Below are 23,331 nucleotides of genomic sequence, written 5' to 3' on the forward strand. Positions count from 1 at the left end.
TGAAGCAGAAGAGGCCGCACTTAAGCAAAGAATCAAGTTTCCTTCCCCCGTGTTCACAGAAGTAATGTTTCAGCCCCTCCACGGAGCTTTTCTCAAGCTGTAATGTTGCTTAGGGCGAATACAACTCCATTCTATGCTTGAGATACTAGAGTGCTGCCTCTTCTTCTTCGTGATACTGTCACAAAGATATGAAAAGCAGATGAAAGAATATTCATGTCCCTGGGTTAATGCTGACGTAGTCAATCTTTGGTGATGTAAAAGTAGGCAATTTATAACTCGCTCATCTTAGAAATGTGGAATGGAATAGTGAAGCCATCCTACAGACAAGAGTTCTCGGTCATCTCATTATAATACTCAATGTAGGATTTCTAAGACTCCATGCTCTAGTGCCTTATTATGCCAATAGGAATGTGACAGGCGAACTTTAATTGCTTTACTTCCATTAGTACTGGAAAGGAACAAGAGGTGAGACCATGGGCTCGAAAGTGTTCATGTCACATTATCATGCCAGCTTAGGGTAGGAAAAAAAAGACCTTACCTAAAGCAAAGAGGATAAGATCAAAATCTGTGTTACGTTTTGTATTTAAAGTTTGAAGACCTGATTAAAATAATTTCTACAAGGATATTTGGCTTCACCATGTAATTTATAGTCCAACATGCCACCTACCAATGGCGGACTGTTAAAAGGCCACCATAAACATTTGTGGTGTCCCTGCACCGGAGGCTGTGTCGGGCCTTTGGACTGTCTCTGGCAGCTCGGCAGCACAGGGTGTTGGGCCTACACAATTTCCACTGAGATAATTTTTATAATATCAAGTAATATATTTTTATAAATTTATTTTATTATTTATGTGTATATAAGTTGTAATAAGTGTTAAAGGGGTATTCCAGGACAAAACTTTTTTTTATATATCAACTGGCTCCGGAAAGTTAAACAGATTTGTAAATTACTTCTATTAAAAAATCTTAATCCTTCCAATAGTTATTAGCTTCTGAAGTTGAGTTGCTGTTTTCTGTCTAACTGCTTTCTGATGACTCACGTCCCAGGAGCTGTGCAGTTCCTATGGGGATATTTTCCCATCATGCACAGCTCCCGGGACGTGACATCATCATTGAGCAGTTAGACAGAAAACTTCAGAAGCTAATAACTATTGGAAGGATTAGGATTTTTTAATAGAAGTAATTTACAAATCTGTTTAACTTTCCACAGCCAGTTGATATATAAAAACACAGTTTTTGCCTGGAATACCCCTTTAAGTGTACTGTGCCTTTAAAATGTAAGCAGTAAACCCCATGTGACCGTGTGAGCCAATAAGACCCCAAAAGTCTCCCCTTTATAGTGAGGTGCAGGGGAGGAGTTAGTCAGTTCACCCTAGTGTGGCTCCTGAGCAACAGCTTAGCTCAAGTGTGCTGTGTGCCGTGTGCTCTGAGTAGAGGCCTACTCCAGCTTTAATCTTTCTACTGGTCATCCTACAAGGTTCACTCACAGGAGGAATTCACGCCCCTGCAGAATAGTCTACAGTGCCTTGGAAGGACCCTAGCAACCAAAATTTCAAGTTATAGTCTACAAATACGTCCAGTGAAAGCACCACAAGTCTCAGCAAGGCAACAGGGCTTGCAAGGCGAACACTGATATCTCACACCGAGGCCAGCTGTCTGTGTGTTAACATCTGCACAAGCTCAGTAAAGACAGTTATCCATAACCTGACGTCGGTGTGTTTATTTGCTCATCGTGTCTGGTCCAAGAGAATCTGCATCCAACCTTTGACCGTGGATCGGAAAATGGTGCCCTGGCATCACGATCTGAACAGGTACTCTTACACCCTGTGGCCGCCACACATTCGATAGACCAAACCTGCAGCATAAGACTCTTTTATACCAAGTTTTTGTAGTGTCTGACAGGGGACTCTCCAAAAGACACCTTATGGCTCTGACAGATACTCCCATGTTCGAAATAGACAGGATGCTACATGGCATATATTCTTATATTCAATCCTGCTCTTTGGAATAGCGCCACGATCTTCACTAATCCATTCAGCAAAAAATGCAAACACTAGCTGAAACTAAATGAACGACAAAATGACACTTTTCTGGCCTCCACCAGGTAATTGGGGTCTATGGATTTCTAGATGCATACAGCAAATTGACACCACAGTTGGTGTGAGAAGAGCTTAAAGGGGTACTTCGGTGGAAAACTTTTTTTTTTTTTTTTATTAACTGTTGCCAGAAAGTTAAACAGATTTGGAAATGACTTCTATTAAAAAATCTTAATCCTTCCAGTACTTATTAGCTGCTGAATACTACAGAGGAAATTTTTTTTTTAAACACAGAGCTCTCTGCTGACATCATGACCACAGTGCTCTCTGCTGACATCTCTGTCCATTTTAAGAACTGTCCAGAGTAGGAGAAAATCCCCATAGCAAACATATGCTGCTCTGGACAGTTTCTAAAATGGACAGAGATGTCAGTAGAGAGCACTGTGCTTGTGATGTCAGCAGAGAGCACTGTGTTACAAAAAGAAAAGAATTTCCTCTGTAGTATTCAGCAGCTAATAAGTACTGGAAGGATTAAGATTTTTTAATAGAAGTAATTTACAAATCTGTTTCCCACCGGAGTACCCCTTTAACGACCCAGGGCGTATGGGTACGCCGTGTCTCCCTGGTGCTTAAGGACCCAGGGCTTACCTGTATGCTCGTGGGAATTTCAGTCCCCACCGCACGCCGGACGGGGACCGGACCGGGATGACTGCTGATATCTATCAGCAGGCATCCCGTGTATATGCCCAAAGGGGTCCTGAGAACCCCCCATGTTGGCGATCAATTCATACCAGTGATCTGCGGCGATTCCAGGTCATACAGGTCTCCGGTGACCCGGAAAATAAGGGGGATTGCGATCCCCCTGAAGGGACAGGAGTGAGGTGGCAGGGATGCCACAACTCCTATCCCTGCTATTGATCGGTCAGAAGCGACCGACCAATAGCAGATCGGGGGGGTTCAAAGTTCAGTTCCCCCATTCTGCCCACCCACAGTAGTGAGGGAAGAACGGGGGAACTGTCCTGTGATTGGAAGCGGTGATTGGCGAGCGGCAATGACTGCAGACTACTGAAGCCGGTGAGTTACCTTGCAACATCTGGAGGGTTACAGTTTGGAGGCCACAGTACAGTGGTCTCTAAACTGTAACCCTCCAGATGTTGCTAAACTACAAATCTCAGCATGCCCAGACAGCTGTTTGCTGTTTGGGCATGTTGGTATCTGTGCAGTGATCTCTAAACTGTAGCCCTCTAGATCTTGCAAAACTACAACTCCCAGCATGCCCACACAGCAGTTTGCTGTCTGTGCATGCTGGGATTTGTAGTTTTGCAACATCTGGAGGGCCACAGTTTGGAGACCACTGTGCAGTGGTTTCTAAACTGTGGCCCTCTAAATCTTGCAAAACTACAACTCCCAGCATGTACGAACAGCAAACGGCTTTCTTGCCATGCTGGGAGTTGTAGCTGCGTACCTCCAGCTGTTGCATAACTACATCTCCCAGCATGCCCTTCGGCGATCAATACATGCTGGGAGTTGTACAGCTGGAGGCACACTGGTTGGAAAATACTGAGTTAGATACCAGGACTTAACTGAAGGTTTTCTAACCAGTGCGCCTCCAGCTGTTGCAAAACTACAACTCCCAGCATGCACGATCTGTCATGCTGGGAGTTGTACTTTTGCAACAGCTGGAGGTTTGTCCCCCATGTGAATGTACAGGGTACATTTACATGGGCGGGTTTACAGTGAGTTTCCTGCCTCAAATTTGAGCAGCGGCAAATTTTCCGCCACAGCGCAAACTCCTAGCGGGAAACTCACCGTAAACCCCCGCCAGTGTGAATGAACCCTAAAAACACTACACTAACACATAATAAAGAGTAAAACACTACATATACACCCCCTTTCACGATCCCCCCCCAATGAAAATAAAAAATGTATCGTAGGGCAGTGTTTCCAAAACGGAGCCTCCAGCTATTGCATAACAACAACTCCCAGCATTTCCGGACAGCCAGGCATGCTGTGAATTTAGCATCAGCTGGAGGCACCCTGTTTGGGAATCACTGGCGTAGAATACCCCTATGTCCACCCCTATTCAATCCCTAATTTAGTCCTCAAATGCGCATGGCGCTCTCTCACTTCAGAGCCCAGTCGTATTTCAAGGAAACAGTTTAGGGCCACATATGGGGTATTTCCGTACTCAGTAGAAATTATGTTTCAAATTTTGAGGGGCTTTTTCTCCTTTTACCGCTTATGAAAAGGAAAAGTTGGGGGTCTACACCTGACTGTTAGTGTAAAAAAAATAAAAAAATTTACACTAACATGCTAGTGTTGCCCCATACTTCTTATGTTCACAAGAGATAAAAGGAAAAAAAGACCCCCTAAATTGGTGATTTGCACAGGGGTGGCTGATTTTATGTTCTGACATAAATGCAAAAAAATTAATACCCACATGTGACCCCATTTTGGAAACTACACCCCTCACGGAATGTGAAATTGGGGTATAGTGAGTCTTAACACCCCACAGGTGTTTGACAAATTTTCGTTAAAGTTGGATGGGAAAACAAAAAAAAAAACATTTTTTTTTTAACTGAAATGCTGGTGTTACCCTAAATTTTTCATTTTCACAAGGGAAAATAGGAAAAAAAAGCCCCCAAAATTTGTAACATTTCTTCTGATTAAGAACATACCCCATATGTGGATGTAAAGTGCTCTGCGGGCAAACTACAATGCTCAGAAGAGAGGGAGCGCCATTGGGCTTTTGGAGAGAAAATTTGTCCGGAATTGAAGGCCACGTGTGTTTACAAAGCCCCCATAGTGCCAGAGCAATAAACATCCCCAACGTGTGACCCCATTTTGGAAACTACACCCCTCACAAAATGTTATAAGGGGTACAGTGAGCATTTACACCCCACAGGTGTCTGACAGATTTTTGGAACAGTGGTCTGTGAAAATGAAAAATGTAATTTTTCATTTGCACAGCCCACTGTTCCAAAGACCTGTCAAACGCCAGTGGGGTGTAAATGCTCACTGCACCCCTTATTAAATTCTGTGAAGGGTGTAGTTTCCAAAATGGGGTCACATGTGGGGGGTCCACTGTTTTGGCACCACAGGGGACTTTGTAAACGCACAAGGCCCCCGATTTCTATTCCAACCAAATTTTCTCCCCAAAAGATCAATGGCGCTCCTTCTCTTCTGAGCATTGTAGTGCGCCCGCAGTGCACTTGACGTCCACACATGGGCTATTCCCATACTCAGAAGAGATGGGGTTACAAATTTACCCTTAGTAAAAATTTAAAACTTGGGGAAAAATCTGCATTTTAGTGAAAAAAATATTCAATTACACATCTGACTTTAATGAAAAGTCTTTAAACACCTGTGGGGTGTTAAGGCTCACTGTACCCCTTGTTACGTTTCTTGAGGAATTTAGTTTCCAAAATAGTATGCCATTTGTTTTGTTTTTTGCTGTTCTGGCACCATAGGAGCTTCCTAAATGTGACATGCCCCCCAAAAACCATATCAGCAAAACTTACTCTCCAAAATCCCATTGTCGCTCCTTCCCTTCTGAGCCCTCTAGTGCACCCACAGAGCACTTGACGTACACATATGAGGTATTTCCTTACTCGAGAGAAATTGGGTTACACATTTTAGGGGGATTTATCTTCTTTTACCCCTCAAAAACTGGGTCTACAAGAACATGGGAGTGTAAAAAATTAAGATTTTGAATTTTCTCCTTCACTTTGCTGCTATTCCTGTGAAACACCTAAAGAAAATTGCTGCTGAACTTTTAAGCCCTCTGATGTCTTCCAAAAGTAAAAACATGTAAACTTTATGATGTAATCATAAAGTAGACATATTGTATATGTGAATCAATATATAATTTATTTGGGATGTCCATTTTCCTTATAAGCAGAGAGTTTCAAAGTTTAAAAAAATGCAATGCAAAATGTTCTAATTTTTCATCAAATTTTCTAATTTTTCACCAAGAAATATGCAAGTATCGACAAAATTTTACAACTAACATAAAGTAGAATATGTCACGAAAAAACTATGTCGGAATCAGAATGAAAAGTAAAAGCATCCCGGAATTTATTAATGCTTAAAGTGACAGTGGTCAGATGTGCAAAAAATGGCCGGGTCCTTAAGGTTAAAATGGGCTGAGTCCTTAAGTGGTTAACATTTGCACACATTGTGAGACACAATCTTCTAGACACACTTTTTATCATACACAAAACTAAAACAAAGATTCCACCTTTATTATAACATTAAAGTGGTATTTCAGCATTTTTTGTTAATTGATGCGTGGCTGGGGCCAGGTAAAATTTTTTTAAAAAAACTATACTTACTCAGCTCTGGTCCCCTACTGATCCTCCGCAGCTCCTCTTTGCCTCCAGTCCCCTGATCTTCTGACTGCTCCAAAGCTGAGCACTCATGTAGGACCTTTTAGCTTAGCCAATCACAGGGTACAGTGGTGTCCCCATCTCTGGATCTGTGAGAAACCAGTGAGGTATAGGGGTTGGGTAAGTGTAAGATTTTTTTCTATTTTAACATGACCCTAGCAACATATCTTTTTTTTTTTTTTTTTATTTTTAAGTTGCGGGAATATCCATTTAAAATTTTAACCCCTTCCTGATATAGGATGTATGCATATGTCCCAGCACCCGACACGTTCGCACACTGGGACATATGCATACATCCTAGCGATCTCCTAGCGAGGAGAACAGCGGCAGGATCCGTCTGTCAATCACAGCCGGAGTCCCGCAGCAGCTGCCGGGGTCACAATCTCGCCGATCCCGGCAGCATTAACCCCATAGATGCCGTGAATAATCCTGATCACTGCATCAATGGTGTTGACAGGGGAAGCGCGCTCTCCCTGTTCACCAATGGCTGCATCGCGATATGATCGTGAGTCGCCGTTGGTTGGTATGGCAGCAGTAGGTCAGATCATGAACTGCCTGGTACTGAAGCCTGTAAGATAGAGCCACAGGTTGTATCACACAGGCTGTACTGTGTGCAGCTGATCGGTTCATACTGTGCTGCAGTACAAATGTATTGCAGCATAGTATAACCTGTAAAAAGAGTAAAAAAATTTATAAATAGTTCTGCAATAAAAGTATAAAGTGTCAAAAAAATAAAATAAAGAAATGCCCCTTTCCCAATAAATGCCCTGTATTATCATAAAAAAAAATCAAAACCACAAATCATTTACATAATAGGTATTGCCACATCCGTAATGATGTGTACTATAAAACTATAATTTAAATCATCCCAAACGGTGAACGCCGTAAAAAAAAAAGCAAAAAACGCACAATTCGCCAATTTTGGTACAAATAGCAGAATAAAAAAGATCAAAAGGTAGCACATGTTGCAAAAAATATACCAATAAAAAGTACAGCTCATCCCGCAAAAAATAAGCCCTTACTCAATGGCGTCAGCTGAAAAATAAAAAAGTTATGGCTGTTGGAAAATGAATGGCAGAAAAAGAATTTTGCTCAGAAAAGGAAATAGAACATAGAAAGCTATATAAAATGGGTTTCACCAGAATCGTACTGCCCCACAGAATAAATATAACATCACTTTTACCGCACAGTGTACACCATTAAAAAAAAAACACCAGACATTTTTCTGTTTTTCACAATATTTTAGTTTTTTACAAAAAAGGCTGCATGTGTCAACAAAAGTGCACCACTTGTATAAAGTACAATATGTCAGGGGAAAAAAATCTCAGAAACGCTCTGCTCAGAAAAAGCATTCTAAAGTTATTACCATTTGAATACACCCAGTCAAAAAAAAAAAAAAAAGAGAGACTTGTCATTAAATGGGCACTGTCACATACAAATACTTTTGATATGTTGTAAAGCATGTATAACCAATAGGTTTTGCAATTGCTTTCATTAGAACATTTTCAGTATTACATACTGAAAAAGCCAGTCAAACAACTGCCCCCCTGTCTGTTTGGAGACATACTAGTCCTGCTGTGTCCATGCATCATCACCTACGTCATGGACACACTTCCTTGATTGACAGGTGTGAGCGCAGGGCTCACAGCTGGAGGAAAAATCCTCCCACTGTCAGCTTGTATCCCGCTACTGTCAGTGAGGACAAGCTGGGAGTTGTAGTTTTGCTAATGCTAGGGGAGATGTGAGAAAACAGCATACTGAGGGAGGGGGCGGAGACCTGCACAGTGAGGCCACGCCCCCTTCCTTTGAGAGGAATTCAGACTAGTGAGCTAAACTAAAAGTATAATAAAAAAAATAAATAACGGTGCTACACACAAAAATTACATGTACATGGTCAGGATTAGGTACTGAGTGATATTTAAAAAAAAAAAATGTTGTTGGATCTGATGGGTACGCTTTAAGGTAAAAAATGGGCCAGTCCTTAATTAAGGGGTTAAAATAATTTTCACAAAATATACTAGTTGGATAACTTTGCATGAATTCCTATTAATAATGCAGCCATTGTAACCCCACCGAGGGCCACATCCCAGTGCCCTACTTCAGTGCTGACGGAGAGACACTACAGGTCCCAGCACACTATATTCATACCCAATTAAATGACTCTGTCCGATTGGTACGTACAATATAATTTCCCAATTTAAAGACATACAGAAAAAAACACCGGAATACCCCTTTAAGTCTATGTACATTTATTAAATATTGAGATGTAAGTCACTACCTTTGGGTAATTCTTACCAATTATTAATTTTCTACAGTACTGGGTGCTTAGCTATGCTTAGTATTTCCATATAATGGGAGTCTGGGAGCTCCGCAGTAGTCTCTATTCTTATTGCAGCTATCCATGTTAATATTAACGGCTTTGCATAGGCACAAGCCTCCACCAAGACACAACACCAAGGATAAAAGGCAATAGTTAGAGGGTCATTGTTGCTTTTGCAAATTTTATATAAAGGAATAGTACAGGCAACGATAAGAGACTTTGTTATATATCTTATCAGAGAAATCTGCCTGTTTTTCAATGTATCAGGTTCTCTTCAGTGTCATCGAACTCTTCATTGGGAAGTTGAGAATCTTTGGCGTGAGAATACTCCGTGGTAGACACAGAACCTGAATCTTGTGTTGAATCTCCCATCGCTATCCCCATTTTTCCTAACCCTCTTTCCTATCGCGGTCCCCTATGTCTTGTTGTTTGACATTTATGTTTTATGAAGGAGTATTAGTGTAGCATGCAGTATGATGTATAGCGTAGGGAACCTGTGCTGTATATTGAGCTGTCATTCTATGTATGATGATGTATTATTTATTGTATGTATTGTAAGTGATTGACGATTAATTGCTAATACATTCATTTTCAATAAACAATGGACTATTAGCACATATTAAAGGGGTATTCCAAGATTGTTTTTCTACTTCAGCCTTTGAGCCCATGATACCAAATATAGTACTGTGTGATATACAGGGTGGGCCATTTATATGGATTCACCTTAATAAAATGGGAATGGTTGGTGATATTAGTATATGTGAGGGGGGGGGGAACTTTTCAAGATAGGTGGTGACCATGGCGGCCATTTTGAAGTTGGCAATTTTGAATCCAACTTTTGTTTTTTCAAAAGGAAGAGGGTCATGTGACACATCAAACTTATTGGAAATTTCACAAGAAAAACTATGATGTGCTTGGTTTTAACATAACTTTATTCTTTCATGAGTTATTTACAAGTTTCTGACCATTTATAAAATGTGCTGCCCATTGTGTTGGATTGTCAATGTAACCCTCTTCTCCCACTCTTCACACACTGATAGCAACACTGCAGGAGAAATGCTAGCACAGGCTTCCAGTATCCATAGTTTCAGGTGCTGCACATCTCAAATCTTCACAGGATAGACAATTGCCTTCAGATAACCCCAAAGAAAAAAGTCTAAGGGGGTCAGATCGGGAGACCTTTGGGGCCATTCAACTGGCCCACGACGACCAATCCACTTTCCAGGAAACTGTTCATCTAGGAATGCTCGAACCTGACACCCATAACGTGGTGATGCACCATCTTGCTGGAAAAACTCATGGAACGTGCCATCTTAAGTGCATAAAGAGAGAAACTCATCATCATGTAGCAATTTCACATATCCAGTGGCCTTGAGGTTTCCATTGATGAAGAATGGCCCCACTATCTTTGTACCCCATATACCACACCATTCCATCAATTTTTGTGTTCCAACAGTCTTGGAGGGATCTATCCAATGTGGGTTAGTGTCAGACCAATAGCGGTGGTTTTGTTTGTTAACTTCACCATTCACATAAAAGTTTGCCTCATCACTGAACAAAATCTTCTGCGTAAACTGAGCGTCCTGTTCCAATTTTTGTTTTGCCCATTCTGCAAATTCAGTGCGCTGATCTGGGTCATCCTCATTGAGATGCTGCAGTAACTGTTTTTCTTGTGAAATTCCCAATAAGTGTCACATGACCCTCTTCCTATTGAAAAAATAAAAGTTGGATTCAAAATGGCAGACTTCAAAATAGCCGCCATGGTCACCACCCATCTTGAAAAGTTTCCCCCTTACATATACTAATGTGCCACAAACAGGAAGTTAATATCACCAACCATTCCCATTTTTATTAAGGTGTATCCATATAAATGGCCTACCCTGGTACTGCTATTACCTCCGTGGACCATTTTTTCCTGTTTTCATGCACAGGATCCACACCAGAAGTGTGGTAGTCTTTTGTTTTACTATTGTCTGATCACTTCCAGCATTCCATGCAGCCAGAGACAATGTGTAATAAAGCACATGGTCTCCAGGACAAGTGGCTATACTGAATTGCGTGGGCAAATAACATTACTTAAGTAAATCCCTTTAACCCTGCTATGCACGTCTGTTATGAAGGAAAAGTCTTTTGGAATACCGTAAACTTAGGACCACTGCTCAGTTATCTTCATCACTGCACTTTGGCCTGGTAACTATCATTCCCCCCCAGCAATAAATCCTGATATACTCTGAATGGCAGAAGTCAGTGATTAGATCTACAGCAGCAAGAGAGCAACGTTATGTGCTGAGTTGTGACTGAGAATCTTTACTGGGCTTCTCTGCTGCAAAGTCCTCACTCGTCTAGAAGTTGTAAAACAATCGTCAAATATTAATATGAACAGATTTATTTAGAACAAAACCATTTTGACCATGATGAATTAAATACAGAAACGGCTTTTGCCAGTCCAGACAAAACCTTGACATGGCACTTCAGCAGGGATATACTGTATGGGTACGTTCATTTTAGGATTGAGTTTATGCTGTGCGCCTTTAGCAATGTCTATAGATAGTCACGCCAGCATGGCCCCCCAGAGTGTACACAAATTAATCAACTCCTGAAATGTTTGCCAGATCGCGTTTAATTGATAGCAAACTGAGACCCAAAACATCATTTTATTTCCTTTTTTTCCCCCAGAACCATTTGACTGAGAGGTAATAGTGAGAAGTTCTGCGTTCCCAATGAGTAACACATATTGATGCTTATGTCTAATTTAATCATTGTCAAGGGAGAGGCCTGTTGTATTACGGCTGGTAACAGAGCGCTTCAAGGTGATAAATCCAATCTGCCGAATGATATTCTGTTGGCATTTCTATAATATTAATTAGATCACCTTGTCAAGTAATGTGAAATTTCCCCAACATTGATTAGAAATTCTCTACAGATAGGCAAAGGCTCTGCATCGCCTCCTGTCTCTTTTCTCATTTATGACTGACAGCTGAGGTCAAGACGAAGACATCAACCCCTTAAATTTCTGAAAGGCTAGGTCGCCGGACCCCATAACAAATGCAGAGTGGGCGGACTATTGCTTGAAGATATCTTATTAAATTGGACAAAAGCTGTCTCCCTCACAACAGTGTCTCCGAATGCCCTCTGCCTGACTGCAGAATGCACCAGTGTGACGGAAAGCCATTTGCATTACCCTGCAGTCATTTTATATGCGGAGGTAATGAAGTTGTCAGAGGAGCCCAGAGTGTGGCAGAGCCTGATATTCAAATAGCGCCATGGCTTCTGTTTCTCCTAATGCTTTCCCCTCACTCCCCTCCTATTTTCACACGCCAGCTGATGGGCACTTTGCATTCGCAAAGAGTTTATTTCCAAGTCTCTTGATATACGCCTCTCATAGAATTAGTGTTAAAAAGAAGAGTCCACAAGAATAGAGGAGATTGTCATCTGGTGTTTTTTTCCATAGGAATTCACTTATAATACATTTCATTTCAGAATCCAGATGCTAATTATATAAGGTAAAGAGTGGTAAGAAAAACCATTGAAAGCACCAAATGTCTTCACATATTGTATGTCCATCACATAAATGTTGTTCAGTTCCTCTGATTTAGTGGAATCACTGGAGATCCTAGCACATAGTCCCTGTATTAAACATTTGAATAAATATAAATATGTGAGTAAATGTATCTTTAGCGTGCCATTTAGGAGCCAGGGAAAGCTGCATGTGTGACAGTCAGACTCTAATCATTACAAGGTCATGAGCCATTTCAGAGTCTGATTGTCACACACAGATATGCCATTCAGGATGATGGAAAGTAAGGTGAGACATTCTCAACTAGCTTTTCTATGCTCCTGAATGGTATATTTGCTTATAGCTGTTTCACTTTATGATTAATGTGCATTGTACACTGCACTGAACTAATCGTATGAAATACTTTCGTCTTTACATAGCTGAATGTGCTGACAACAAAATCACACAAAAATTATCAATGGAAATCAAATTTATCAACCCATGGAGGTCTGGATATGGAGTCAAAGTGGAAAACCCCACTACAGGCTGATCCAACTTTGATGTAATGTCCTTAAAACAAGTCACAATGAGGCTCAGTAGTGTATGTGGCCTCTAGGTGCCTGTATGACCTCCCTACAATGCCTGGGCATGCTCCTGATGAGGTGGCGGATGGTCTCCCGAGGGATGTCCTCCCAGACCTGGACTAAAGCCTCTGCTAACTCTAAGACAGTCTGTGGTGCAACGTGGTATTGGTGGATGGAGCGAGACATGATGTCCCAGCTGTGCCAGTCCATAGCATCAATGCCTTCCTCTTGTAGGAACTGCTGACACACTCCAGCCACATGAGGTCTAGCATTGTCTTGCATTAGGAGGAACCCAGGTCCAACCGCACCAGCATATGGTCTCACAAGGGGTCTGAGGATCTCATCTCAGTACCTAATGGCAGTCCGGCTATCTCTGGCAAGCACATGGAGGACTGTGCGGCCCCCCCAAAGAATTGCCACCCCACACCATTACTGACCCACAGCCAAACCGGTCATGCTGGAGGATGTTGCAGGCAGCAGAATGTTCTCCATGGCGTCTCCAGACTCTGTCACGTCTGTCACATGTGCTCAGTGTGAACCTGCTTACATCTGTGAAGAGCACAGGACAGGGCGCCAGTGGCGAATTTGCCAATCTTGGTGTTCTCTGGCAAATCCCAAACGTCCTGTACGGTGTTGGGCTGTAAGCACAACCCCCCCCTGTGGACGTCGGGCCCTCATACCACCCTCATGGAGTCTGTTTCTGACCGTTTGAGTGGACACATGCACATTTGTGGCCTGCTGGAGGTCATTCTGCAGGGCTCTGGCAGTGCTCCCCCTGCTCCCCCTTGCACAAAGGCGGAGGAAGCGGTCCTGCTGCTGGGTTGTTGCCCTCCTATGACCTCCTCCACGTCTCCTGATGTACTGGTCTGTCTCCTGGTAGCGCCTCCATGCTCTAGATACTACACTGACCGACACAGCAAACCTTCTTGCCACAGCTCGCATTGATGTGCCATCCTGAATGAGTGACCAAAACATCAGTCAGAAGGCATAGGAACTGAGAAGTGGTCTCTGGTCACACCTGCAGAACTACTCCTTTATTTGAGGTGTCTTGCTAATTGCCTATAATTTCCACCTGTTGTCTGTTCCATTTGCACAACAGCATTTGAAATTGATTGTCAACCATTGTTGCTTCCTGAGTGGACAGTGTGATTTCACAGAAGTGTGACTGACTTGGAGTTACATTGTGTTGTTTAAGTGTTCCCTTTATTTTTTGTATGTGTATATATATATATATATATATATATATATATATATATATATATATATAAAAAAAGAGGGGAAGGCCGGCAATGTAAAAATGACTTATAGTCACAAATGGGTGCTCAGCTGCTACAGGTCCGAAACTCCAAAACCTTCCTTAGCAAAATGTAAAAAAAGAGAAACAGCGGCACTCCAAAAATATCCCAAAATAGTTTCTTTATTCACCCATCATGTTCAGTGCGACGTTTCAGCCTCACAATGAGAAAGGCCTCATTGTGAGGCTGAAACGCTGCACTGAACATGATGGGTGAATAAAGACAACTATTTTTGCATATTTTTGGAGTGCCGCTGTTTCTCTTTTATATATATATATATATATATATATATATATATATATGTATCTATCTATCTATCTATCTATATATATATATATATATATATATACATACAGTACGGATTATAAGATGATGCTCACGCTCAAGAAAACCCCAGCTCAACTCAAGGACCCGTCTGTGTATCTGAGTAGAGAAGTGACAGAAGTCCCTAGGACAGAAGGTGAACCTGAGTGGCGCAGCACACCTGACAAACCATTGTGATTGAAATGAAGTACACTTAAGACGTGCGCAAGAGGATATACGACCTTGATCACCAAGGTAAACCAATAATGAGGGAAACGGGATATTTGGTACCCACCCAGGGGTTAACACAAACAAAGTTAGTAAACAGTAATCACATAGTGTGAAATAACATTACCAGACAATGCAGACCAAGTGCAGGACGCCACTGCCCGACGTTTCGCCACTCAGGGAGGCTTCTTCCGGTAGAAGCCTCCCTGAGTGGCGAAACGTCGGGCAGTGGCGTCCTGCACTTGGTCTGCATTGTCTGGTAATGTTATTTCACACTATGTGATTACTGTTTACTAACTTTGTTTGTGTTAACCCCTGGGTGGGTACCAACTATCCCGTTTCCCTCATTATTGGTGTACCTTGGTGATCAAGGTCGTATATCCGGGGATTATATTGGGATTCCATTCCAAGTGCTGGACTCCATTTCTTCGGTTTTCATTATATTTTATTAGTTCAGACATTTGCACATGTGGCGATACCACATATGTTTATAGGTTTGTTTGTTTTTTACAATTTTTCATGGGAAAATGGGGTGATTCTAACTTTTATTAGGGAAGGGGTTAAATCACATTTATTATTATAATTTATTTATTAATTTTATTTTTTTATACTTTTTGGTCCCCATGTATAGGCCAGTGAGAACAGTGACATCATACTGTGGGGCTATATAAATCAACTGTGCTGTACCCACTGCCCTGGCTACTATATATATATTCATATGTTTATATGCATATATATATACCAGCCAGGGAAGTGTGTACAGCACAGTTGATGTATATAGCCCCGCAGTATGATGTCACTGTATATCAGTGTCTCCCAACCAGGGTGCCTCCAGCTGTTGCAAAACTACAACTCCCAGACAGCAAAGGGCTGTCTGGGCATGTTGGTAGTTGTAGTTTTGCAACAGTTGGATGCACCCTGGTTGGGAAACTCTGCGGTATATCAATGACTGTGCTGTGTTCCCTGGCCCGCTGTGTTCCCTGGCTGGCCCATACTGCATATACTAATATGTATATGTTTGTGTGTATATATATATATATATATATATATATATATATATATATATATATATATATATATACATATAGATAGATTGATTAGTATAGGGCAGAGGGCACAGCACAGTCACTGGTATACAGTTAGTGACTGACCTTGCTTGCTTAATAATGAATGCAGCCTGAGCCAGGCCCGGCCACTGGGACTTAACTACAGAGCTCGTCACCTTCTGACCTTCTTTTTCGCACTGATGGCCGCCTCAGCAAGTCGGAGACTGCCAGACTGGACGGAGCTCCCTCACATGGAGAGATGATCCAGACCGCAGAGGCTGTACAGCTGTGAGGCAGTGTCTCTCTCTGCCGTCTCTTCAGCTCTGCGGTGAGCAGCCGGGGGAGGGGTCGGGAGGGCAGGGACTATTTACTAATAAGCTGCAGTGTCTTTGGCACATGACCAGCCCCATCAGCCCCCTCTCTTAAAGGGGAAGCAGGGGCTGGTCGGACACAGCACTGGGGCCCGCAGTAAATGTTTTCCCTGCGGTTGGGCCAGAGAGCAGGGAGTTGCGGCGGTGGCCTATATGCTGTTAACATTGTTGGCGCCGGTCGGTCTGTGCGGGCCGTTTGTGCGGGCCGTCAGGCTTATTTTAACTCAGGGGCCTGGAGCTGCCGCTACGTTAATCCGGCCCTGTACTTACCTACCTGGAATGAGTGGTCCTGTTCATCTGTTAAATTCCTTATTCCAGCAGCAGGCTTGGTGCATGGCAGGAACACGCTGATATCTCCCGCTGCTGCTTTCCCAGCCTGCTCACAGCAGGACCCAGCAGAGAAGCAACGGTGATGTCAGTGTGCTCGGAATAAGGAAGATAACAGACAAACTGAACCACAGATCGATGGAAGGTAAATATCGTTATCATTATTGTCACCCGTACTACCTGCCGGTATCAACAGGTTATTGTGGGTGACACTGATGACAGATTCCCTTTAAGTAGCATGGAATAAAACTGAGCTCTATTCTAAGGGTTAATCCTGCATTTTAAAATAATTCATACATTGCTGGGGCTGTAGAGAAAAGAAAAAAAAAAGCATTATTTACTTACCCTGGTCCCATGCAGCTCCTGTTTTATCTGCTTCCGGTCCTCTGTTGCTCCTGGGTCCCTGCAGTGGTGTCCTATCTCTTCCAATGATTGGCTGCTCTGAGCTCTTATTTCATAATCAGGCGGAAGACAGAAGAAGCAGAGGACAGAAAGCAGATGAAACAGGGACTGTAGTTGGACCTGCAGGGGACTAGGGGGAGGGATAGGTAAGTATAGCTTTTTATTTTTGCCCTACAGTCCCATCTATATTTTAATTAATTAAAAATTCCAGAAGTTCCTTAAAGGGGTAATTTGGGTGTGGGCTGCAGGGCCGTGACGTCAAGGCCACGCCCCTTGTGACATCAAGCCCCCTCCTATAGATTGGCCAAGCCCCCTCCTATAGACTTGCATTGAGACATGGCATGATGTCATGTGCGGCGTTGCCTCGACATCACGACCCTGCAGCCCGCACCCAGCGTTGGAAACAAAATGTTCCGAACGTTGGGACAGTGGAGTACCCCTTTAAGTTCATTCTGTAGACCTAGTGGGAATTCTTTGTTGTGGCATAGAGATGGACGAATCGAAGCTGACAAAGTCGAATTTGTTACGAATTTCATGAAAAGTTTGATTCTGAATGAATTGTGGTAACAAATCGCTTCATTCACTAAATTTTGTGTGAGCCGGGGGGCTAAAATGGTAGCTACACATGTGAGGACATGGGGCAAGGAAGTCTGGGAAGGTGGGTAGGCAGGATCACCCTGAATCACATGGCTCCATGCAGCCTATCAGCAGCCAGCCAGCCCTGTGATGTCACAGCCCTATATATTCGGCAGCCATTGCCGAAGACGGGCATTTCCCGTTTTGCTGAGAGAGCAGAGACTGTGTGTGCGCACTAATCACCGTTACAGACAACACAGATCTTTACAGAGGCAACTCCATTCACCTCAAGCCCGCCTTCGTTCTGGCTAGAGAGAGCAGACACTGTGTGGTCACTAATCAGCATTACTGACAATACAGATCAGCACAGGGGAAATCCATTGACCTCAAGCCTGCATCACTGCAGGCAGGGAGAGTTTAGAAGTCGTTTCATAGTCTACCAGTTGAGATCATCACAGGAAGCACTCCCCATTAAAAGACTGCAAGCAACCATTGTAATGCCATATGGTCTCTCGACCCTGCTGCCGCATCCAGACTCTGTCATTGTGCCACTCTGTGGCAGTGATTCTAATAGCGATGCCTGTAAGGCTGCATTCACACCTCGTTTTTTACATATGGGTGCCGAATCCGGCTGGGGGAGGGGCAAACCGGGCGCTCCCATACCCCAGCCGGATCAGGATTTACTTTAATGAGCCGACCGGAGTCAAACGGTGACTCCGGTCGGCCCAGTTTTTACCCGTATCCGGTTTTGGACCGGACCTAAAACCGTAGTATAGGTCCGGTCTTAGGTTTTAGGTCCGGTCAGGAAACCGCATACGGGTCAAAACTAAGCCGACCTAAGTCACCGTTTGACTCCGGTCGGCTCATTAAAGTACCGTATATACTCGAGTATAAGCCGAGTTTTTCAGCACGATTTTTCGTGCTGAAAACGCCCCCCTCGGCTTATACTCGAGTGAACTCTCCGTAATGATGAAGGGGTTCTGGATGATTACATGGATGGGGGGATGATGTATTTCCCACCCTAGGCTTATAGTCGAGTCAATAACTTTTCTTGGGTTTTTGGGGTAAAATTAGAGGCCTCGGCTTATATTCGGGTCGGCTTATACTCGAGTATATACGGTAAATGGAGTGACGGCCTGATCTTACTGGGGTACGGGAGCACCCGGTTTGCCCCTCCCCCAGCCGGATCTGGGACCCGTATGTAAAAAAAAGAGGTGTGACTGCAGCCTAATCTGCATGTCATACTGAATAACAGTATTATTTCACTACCCCAGTACACTCCCTATGTGTGTTACGACAAGGCAAAGTGTTCTACACCAATACTGAGGCTCTCTATATGTCGGAAATAGCCGTGTTTAATAGTGATTCACAGCGAATATATTCGGATCAAACTGTTTTTTTTTGCAAAATTTGGCGAATCGGCCGAATAAATTTTTCATAAAAATTCAACCCATCTCTATTGTGGCATTTGGACACGATTTCATCACAAGTGTGCACTAAGAACCTCGAAGCTATAAAGAATAGTAAATATAGTAGTAGTAGAAGGGCTTGTCTGGTGAAAGACAACTTACCCTCTATCCACATAAGGATAGGTGTATGAGTACAGCACTCGGGCACCTTTGACGGTCCCATAGATATGAATGTAGAGCAAGCCGTCTGCAGCACACGCTTTTCTCTGAGAGCTGGAGTCCCGTTCCGTAGATCCAGTAAAAGGCCCCTTAATCCCTATCCACAGGATAAGTGTCTGATCATGGGGGGGGGGGGTTGGGGGGTTTGATGGATACCCCCCCCCCCCCCCCCCCCCCCCCCACCGCGATCAGACACTTATTCCCTGGCCTATGGATAGGGAATAAGATGTCTTTCTCTGGACAACCCCTTTAAAGTAATAAAAATATGACATAGTTGCACACATTTTAGTGCCTAGATGGCGCTGCTGCATTTTTGTGTTTGGCTTTTTGGTTTTAAATTCCCGTCCCAGTAGTTTTGTACCTGCACATTCATTTTACATAGTGTTTTCTATAGTGATGCCACGATGTGACAACATGGTAAAGGGAGACTGGAATGAACAATGGCTGTTATATAGGGTCATAATCTTCATTTGTAGGGTTCATTTATAGGTACTGTGATAAGAAAAATAGGTAATATTCAGTTTTTTTTTCTTATTACACTCATCGATCTGGAGACGGCAAGTAATAATTACCTAAAGCCACAGTAGTGACACAGTATGGTGTCTATTTTTTGCCACTTTCCAAGTTAAACTTTCATTGTAGACTGGGGAAACCTATATAACTGTATTATAATAGGAATGAGCGTTTTATCGTTTGAACACACAAGAGGCTCACTAGTCAGTCCTACTAGTTGTACATGCGGGTGATGCCTTTAGTGCAGTTTGCAGATCACGCCATGCTGCTATGTTCCACAGTAAGATGATGACTGCGTCTGTATTCCATTAGGGGGTCATGTTCGCCTTGTACGTCCTGATGTGCCCGGTAATGAGCTTCTCCGCCAGTGCCTCTACTGTGACTATATTGCACCTATATTTGCAGAATTTTACATTCGGCCGCCTGCTATTGCCCACAGCATCAAGTTACCGTCTTCTCCATGGCAACAAAAAGAAAAATGATGAGAATCACCGCTGGATCCCTCATCCGGGCAAATGGGCTTTAAATTCTCCTTATAGACCGATTCACGCATCACTGATCACTATTCTGTTTATTTGTGCTCCTTAGTTAGACAATGTATTACGACGACATTACAATATCTGTTCGAATTTTGACTTTTTCTGGCTACGTTCCAGTTCGAGACTCTTCTGTCACCCAGAGATGAGACAACCGAAAATCTTTTTTTTTTTTTTTTTTGAAGAAAAATATTGCTTTTCAGTGCCGGGTATTCATTTTTTCATGTCCTGTAATTATGATCTTTTAATAGCAAAATGTGACTTGGGGCAATTTTCCTGCGTCAAACTTCTGGTGAACTCATTTCTCTTTCTGTGAATTTTAGGTAATGAAATACAAATGAACAGTGACCGAGTTCATGCTACATTTAACATCTGTCAGGGAACATAGAATGAGTCATTTTAACGGTTCTGAAGCAGGTCATTACATTCTGTATATTAAATATGGATATTCAGGCAGATTTCTAACGCAACATTTGCATGATGGTTTTCGGTAGAGCTAGGGTCAGTCATGAGAGCCTATCCAGGTATTACCTTACCTTCTCTATTAGATATTGATTTCCATGGTAATGCCTAAGGTAGTGTTTTCCAAACAGTGTGGCTCCAGCTGTTTCAAAACTACAACTCCCAGCATGCCTGGACAGCCTTCGGCTGGAGACACACTGTTTGAAAAACACTGGCCTATTGATTGCTACATAATCAACGAGCATAATAACATAGTAGGCTTTAACCCCATAAAGGGGTACTCCGCCCTTGGCATCTTAACCCCTATCCAAAGGATAGGGGATAAGATGTTCGTTCGCCGCGGTCCCGCTGCTGGGGACCCCAGGGATCGCCGCTGCGGCACCCCGCTATCATTACTGCACAGAGCGAGATCGCTCTGCACGTAATGACGGGCGATACAGGGGCCGGAGCAGCGTGACGTCACGGCTCCGCCCCTCATGACATCACAGCCCGTCCCCTTAATGCAAGCCTATGGCAGGGGGCGTGACGATCGCCACGCCCCCTCCCATAGACTTGTATTGAAAGGTGCGGACCGTGACGTCATGAGGGGCGGATCCGTGACGTAACGATGCTCCGGCCCCTGTACTGCCCATCATTACGTGCAGAGCGAACTCGCTCTGTGCTGTAATGAGAGCGGGGTGTCGCAGCGGGGATCCCAGGGCTCCCCAGCAGCGGGACCGTGGCGATCAGACATCTTATCCCTTATCCAAAGATGTCTAGGGGCGGAGTACCCCTTTAAGTGGTTAACATTTGCACATATTGTGAGACACAATCTTCTAGACACATTTTTTATCATACACAAAACTAAGACAAAGATTCCACCTTTATTATCACGCCCCCTTCCCATAGACTTTTATTGACGGGGGCAGGCCATGACGTCACGAGGGGCGGAACGTGACGTAACGATGCTCCGGCCCCTGTATTGCCCGTCATTACGTGCAGAGCGATCTCGCTCTGCACATTAATGATAGCGGGGTGCTGCAGCAGCGATCCCCCGGGTCCCCAACAGCCGTCCTCGTGATCGAGATGGACTCAGCCTGAGGACCTCCAGCGGTTCCGGAAGCCGCTAAAGGTGTGTGCTGCATGGTAGATCCCGGGGGTCCCCAGTGGCAGGACCCCTGTGATCTGACATCTTATCCCCTTATTCTTTGGATAGGGGATAAGATGTCTAGGGGTGGAGTACCCCTTTAAGGACGCAGGGTTTTTCAGTTTTTGCACTTTCGTTTTTTCCTCCTTACCTTTTAAAAATCATAACCCTTTAATTTTTTCCCCAAAAATCCATATTATGGCTTATTTTTTGCGTCACCAATTCTACTTTGCAGTGACATTAGTCATTTTACCCAAACATTCACGGCGAAACGGAAAAAAAAATCATTGTGCAACAAAATCAAAGAAAAAACGCCATTTTGTAATTTTGATGGCTTCCGTTTCTACGCAGTGCATATTTTGGTAAAAATGACACGTTATCATTATTCTGTAGGTCCATACGGTGAAAATGATACCCTACTTATATAGGTTTCATTTTGTCGTACTGAAAAATGTATACGTTTAAAAATGTCCTCTTCTGACCCCTATAACTTTTTTATTTTTCCACATATGGGGCGGTATGAGGGCAAATTTTTTGCGCCATGATCTGAAGTTTTTATCGGTATGATTTTTGTTTTGATTGGACTTTTGATCACTTTTTATTCCTTTTTTTATGGTATAAAAAGTGACCAAAAATACGCTTTTTTGGACTTTTGAATTTTTTTTACGTGTACGCCATTGACCGTGCGGTTTAATTAATATATTTTTATAGTTCGGACATTTACGCACGCGGCGATACCACATATGTTTATTTTTATTTACACTGTTTTATTTTTTTATGGGAAAAGGGGGGTGATTCAAACTTTTATTAGGGAAGGGGTTAAATGACCTTTATTAACACTTTTTTTTAACTTTTTTTTTGCAGTGTTATAGGTCCCATAGGGTTCTATAACACTGCACACACTGATCTCTCCTGCTGATCACTGGCATGTATTAACACGCCTGTGATCAGTGTTATCGGCGGTTGACTGCTCCTGCCTGGATCTCAGGCACGGAGCAGTCATTCGTCGATCGGACACCGAGGAGGCAGGTAAGGGCACTCCCGGTGTCCTGTAAGCTGTTCAGGATGTCGCGATTTCACTGCGGTGGTCCCGAACAGCCCAACTGAGCAGCCAGGTTACTTTTACTTTCACTTCAGAGGCGGCGGTCAGCTTTGATCGCCGCGTCTGAAGGGTTAATACAGGGCATCACCGCGATCGGTGATGTCCTATATTAGCCGCGGGTCCCGGCCGTTGATAACCGCCGGGTCACGCGGTGTCCCCGCGGCATATCGCGGGAGTCGGCGGAGGATGTACAAATACGTCCTTCGTTGTTAAGGGGTTAAAGGGGTACTCCGGTGGAAAACATATATTTTTTTAAATCTACTGGTGCCAGAAAGTTAAACACATTTGTAAATTACTTCTATCAAAAAATCTAAATCCTTCCAGTACTTATTGGCTGCTGAATACTACAGAGGAAATGATTTTCTTTTTTTAACCCATTCTGGGAACTGTCCAGAGCAGCATATATTTCCTATAGAGATTTTCTCCTACTCTGGAAAGTTCTTAAAATGGACAGAGGTGTCAGCAGAGAGCACTGTGCTCGTGATGTCAGCAGAGAGCTCTGTGTTCCAAAAAGAAAATAATTTCTTCTGTAGTATTCAGCAGCTAATAAGTACTGGAAGGATTAAGATTTTTTTTAATAGAAGTAATTTAC

Source organism: Hyla sarda, chromosome 5 (genome assembly GCF_029499605.1).
Source record: "Hyla sarda isolate aHylSar1 chromosome 5, aHylSar1.hap1, whole genome shotgun sequence".
Taxonomy (NCBI): domain Eukaryota; kingdom Metazoa; phylum Chordata; class Amphibia; order Anura; family Hylidae; genus Hyla; species Hyla sarda.